This window comes from Lolium perenne, chromosome 4 (assembly GCF_019359855.2).
Source record: "Lolium perenne isolate Kyuss_39 chromosome 4, Kyuss_2.0, whole genome shotgun sequence".
Classification (NCBI taxonomy): domain Eukaryota; kingdom Viridiplantae; phylum Streptophyta; class Magnoliopsida; order Poales; family Poaceae; genus Lolium; species Lolium perenne.
The window spans coordinates 270946821-270952100 of record NC_067247.2 but is presented as its reverse complement, the minus strand read 5'-3'; the positions used below and the strand labels follow the sequence as shown (position 1 = coordinate 270952100).

Genomic DNA, 5280 nt, shown 5'->3' with positions numbered 1-5280 from the left:
GGGTGCCGCTGCCTCGCCCGTCTGGCGCCCCGAGCTCTGCAAATCGAAGCGGTGGCGGGAGGAGCTTCAAATTGAAGCGGCGGACGACGGGGCGCGGGAGGAGCAGGATCCTGGAGGTGGGTGGAGAAGACCGGTGGGCCGCCCCCGCAGGAGCACTCACAGAGGAGGCCGGCAGCGATGCCTCGTCTTCTCTTCTTCCTCCACTCTCGGTGTCGTCTTCCAGCCATTAAGGCCACCATGGTCGAGCTCGAGCTCCCCTTCCCGTCGCCCTACAGGACTCCAAGAACGGAGGGTGAACGGCGAGCGAACGAGCGCTGGGTGGAGGAGAGATTGGGGCGGCGCTGGCCAAGAGGAGGAGCTGCAGCCATGGAAAGATCGGTATGTGCTTCCTTTCCTCTCTCCCTGCACCCCACGCTACATATTGTTGTATTGTCTTTCAGTTTATTTGTTGCCAATTTAGATCGATCGATTTCTGTGCTTGGTGGAGCAGCTAGGAAGCAAACGGGAAGACACGAGAGAAGGTACTCGTGGTCTCCGCATACGAGCGCGTGCATCTGATAGCATGTACTATTGCACTGTGAGGTCATTTTCTCCCCATCCTTTTCCCCTCTACTCACGGTCACTCTATTGACATGGATGTTAGTATATTCAGTCTACTTTCACTGATCGGCTCAGATTAGATGGGTGTTCTACTAAAAAAGGATTGGTGAATCTTTTATCTAGCTCCAGATTAGATGGGTGTTCTACTAAAAAAGGATTGGTGAATCTTTTATCTAGCTCTGCTTTGATAAAAGAGATTTATTGTCTCATACATTTATATATTCGCATATTTACAGTGCACTTCAAATTTGTCTCAAATTGTCTCAAATATTTATACATGGTCTCAACTTTAAATTTTTGGTGTCAGTATAAAAAACTGAGAGTAGTTTGTGCTATTCTTAGGAGTAGATTAGCCACACTCTAAAAAAAAGGAATAGCATTAGCATGGGTTAAAGCAAGGTATTACTGTAATAAGTCAGTTTGCTATGCCTTTGGGCATGGACATGAGTATCTCCAGCCTACTTTCACCCCCCTGCTAATTTTTGTAATGTATTATGTATGTCTCCGTCCTCATTTATATTATATAACAAAGGTGAAAAGGATGTGGGAGGGACGCAGCTCTCGCGCCCCCACAGTTGTCCCTTGGATTGCGGTGCATCGTGGAAAGCCACAAGAGCAGAGAAAAGCAGCAGATCCACGACCTAGGATTGTGGCTCACGAAGATGAGGCACAATATCATCTCCCTCTTCCCATTGGCCTCATCAGCTGAGCTCCTTCTTCCCACTCGTGGCAAGGCTGGTGGTCAAGCGGCAAGGTAGACAATTGACACCTTCCCTTCTCCCGAGTTCTTGATTGTTAGAAGGATTCGTTTCAATTTGACATGTTAGTGTGTGGTTTTGTTGCAGAGCCAACAGGTGAGAGCATCAAGAGCCAACTGGTGAGAGCATCAAGAGGAGACCCGTCAATTTCTTATCTGTTCATCAATTGAAAACTATCAATTAGAAAGTGTGTATATTTCTTCCATTAGGGTCATGAGCTGGGTCGGTGCAGAACATCCGCCTAATCTTGCCATATTTGGCCCTCTCAAGAAGGTGCACACACTTCTCTCCTTTTCATGATATTTGCCTCGTTCTTCAAGTACCTTGCGCCCATAGCTTCTAATCTTTGTTTGTGCAGATTTGTTTTTTCTATGCCTACAAGGCGGTTGATGAAATTCCAAGAAGGATCTGGGGATGGATTGATCTAGGCAAGCCATGTGATTTACAGCCAGCTTCAGCAACTTCCCCGGTGTATGTAGTGTTTTGTTCCCCTTTTCGGCTTTTTTTGGTATTTTCTTCCCCTTGCCGCTTCAACTTTTACAAATCATGAATTGTTGATGCAGGTTCAAGAAAAAAAGGAGAAATTGTAGTTCAGATAACAGAGCTTTATTGGTTTTAGCTGTTTGGGTTTTCGAATTGTTCTATGTCATGCTGCCCTTTGCTAATTGAGCAATTGTTATTGTTCATGTTGTAGATTTACATAACTGAAACCCATTTGCAAGCCAAGGTCTGAAAGTATGAGAATAGACCTGAGTGCTATATAGCCTGGTTGCTGCCATATCTAATTTGGTTGCTGCCATATCTAATTTGGTTGCTGCCATATCTAATTTGGTGCGAAAATGGTTTGCAGATTCTAATCACTTGCCTCGTGTTACTGAAGCCCCAAGACCAGAGGTCATCACATCATTTTGTTCGTCCTCGTCGTCCTCTCTGCACCGGCATCTGAGCCTCTTTCTCCCTCGCCTACGCCTCCCTGGGTATGTTGTAAATGTTTCTATGCACAACTAATTTCCAAGAAACTTGTAGATTTTCTTTATGTGTTCTCATTAGTTGGGCTGTAGCTAAAGAAACTGTATCTTTTTGTTCCAGGGAACTATTTTGGTTTAATCATTTTAGATATTGACAAATACAATGGAAATCCATAATGTGTGCTTTCTACACTTCAGAGATATGGACAAACTTTACGGCCTCTGAAGTTATCAGTGCAAAAGACTACTGAAGGTATTGTTTGTTTCTATCTCTTTATACCTCCAAACATTGCTGTAGAGAATACTGAAGTAACGGTTTCTATACGCAAAGAGGAATACTCCATTGTGTATAAACGGTTCTAGAGCTCTTAGCTCTAATGCATAAACATTTCCTAATAGATGTGTATTGGAATTTTATTTTGCGCCTGCATGGCAACTTGAGAAAGAACCAGTCAATGGCAGTGATAAGTTCATTCTCTGGAGTCGGTTCTTTTGTTGATTTCTTACCACATCGAGTGGTCTGATGTTAGGTGAAGTGTTTAAATAATTTTGTTCATGCTTATTCCCAGACAGCATGAAAAGTTCATGATCTAGCAAGAAGGCTCACCGTTGCCTACATTATATGCTTAGGTATAAATTGTATGATGGAATTTCTTAATAATAGGCTCAACATTTAAAATGCATGAATAGATACATCATCAATTATTATCTTGAAAGTAGATGCCATGATTTCTTTAACACATCATAGTTCAATAATTATATGTGTACCTGTGAGCAACTGAAATAATTGATCAGCAGCTGTACATTGTGTTCTTATTGGTTAAGTGGAGTCCAGAGTTTGATGTATTTGGAGTCTGAGTTTGAAGTATTTGGTTGTTTAAATAGTTACCGACCTTCGATTTCATCGAGCTTGATGCTTGTCAAACTGTATCATGAGAGCAGTATCAGTATTATGCAACTTCTTTGAATTATTGGTGACCGAGCTGTATTTGGCCTGGCATAGACTGCCTTTTCTTTCTCACATTAGTTGCGTGACATTCTACTCTTTAATCACCAGGACTAGGTTCATCTTCATTCATGGGTGTTGGTCTGCCTGGACTTCTTTTGAAGGATGCATCAGGAAAAAAATAATTCGCGGGTAAGCTTCCGTATTTATGTTGCTCATGTGGTTTTATGATATCATCGATATGTAGGATAACGTTGCATAGAAAACAAAAATTTTCCTACCGCGAACACGCAATCCAAGCCAAGATGCAATCTAGAAGACGGTAGCAACGAGGGGGTATCGAGTCTCACCCTTGAAGAGATTCCAAAGCCTACAAGATGAGGCTCTTGTTGCTGCGGTAGACGATCACTTGCCGCTTGCAAAAGCGCGTAGAAGATCTTGATCACGATCGGTTCCGGCGCCACGAACGGGCAGCACCTCCGTACTCGGTCACACGTTCGGTTGTTGATGAAGACGACGTCCACCTCCCCGTTCCAGCGGGCAGCGGAAGTAGTAGCTCCTCTTGAATCCGACAGCACGACGGCGTGGTGTCGGTGGCGGTGTAGAAGTCCGGCGGAGCTTCGCTAAGCTACGCGGGCAATATGGAGTGGAGGAGCAAAGCTAGGGTTTGGGAGGGGGTGGCCGGCCACTCAAGGGGGGCGGCCAGCTTATGGTCTTGGGGTGGCCGGCCCCCTCCCTTGGCCCCTCATTATATAGGTGGATCCCAAGTGTTGGTGTCCAAGTCTTCGAATAAGACCCGAAACCAAAACCTTCCATAGGAGGGGGCAAACCTAGCCCAACTAGGACTCCCACCCAAAGGTGGGATTCCCACCTCCCATGTGGGGGGTGGCCGGCCCCCTATGGTGGAGTCCACTTGGGACTCCACCCCCACTAGGGCTGGCCGGCCATGGAGGTGGAGTCCCTTGTGGACTCCACCTTCCTTGGTGGTTTCTTCCGGACTTTTCTAGAACCTTCTAGAACCTTCCATAGAACCTTCCGCGACATTTTATTTCACATAAAATGACATCCTATATATGAATCTTATTCTCCCACCATTCCTAACTCCTCGTGATGTCCGGATCTCATCCGGGACTCCGAACAAATATTCGAACTCCATTCCATAATTCAAGTGCTACCATTTCAACATCCAACTTTAAGTGTGTCACCCTACGGTTCGAGAACTATGCGGACATGGTTGAGTACTCACTCCGACCAATAACCAATAGCGGGATCTGGAGATCCATAATGGCTCCCACATATTCAACGATGACTTTAGTGATCGAATGAACCATTCACATACATTACCAATTCCCTTTGTCTCGCGATATTTTACTTGTCCGAGGTTTGATCTTCGGTATCACTCTATACCTTGTTCAACCTCGTCTCCTGACAAGTACTCTTTACTCGTACCATGGTATGTGGTCTCTTATGAACTCTTTCATATGCTTGCAAGACATTAGACGACATTCCACCGAGAGGGCCCAGAGTATATCTATCCGTCATCGGGATGGACAAATCCCACTGTTGATCCATATGCCTCAACTCATACTTTCCTGATACTTAATCCCACCTTTATAGCCACCCATTTACGCAGTGGTGTTTGGTGTAATCAAAGTACCTTTCCGGTATAAGTGATTTACATGATCTCATGGTCATAAGGACTAGGTAACTATGTATCAAAAGCTTATAGCAAATAACTTAATGACGAGATCTTATGCTACCCTTAATTGGGTGTGTCCATTACATCATTCATATAATGATATAACCTTGTTATTAATAACATCCAATGTTCATGATTATGAAACTAATCATCCATTAATCAACAAGCTAGTTTAAGAGGCATACTAGGGACTTCTTGTTGTCTACATATCACACATGTACTAATGTTTCGGTTAATACAATTATAGCATGATATATAAACATTTATCATAAACATAAAGATATAAATAATAACCACTTTATTATTGCC

At 44.0% G+C, this 5280-nt stretch overlaps 1 long non-coding RNA gene across 1 annotated transcript; it reads left to right on the top strand.

Moving 5' to 3' along the window:
• Positions 1–1548: 1548 nt before the first annotated feature.
• LOC127294957 (uncharacterized) lies at positions 1549–3487 on the top strand. The gene is made up of 4 exons (XR_011756787.1): positions 1549–1631; positions 1717–2335; positions 2525–2579; positions 3384–3487. It is a non-coding gene; the product is annotated as an uncharacterized lncRNA (long non-coding RNA).
• Positions 3488–5280: the final 1793 nt, after the last annotated feature.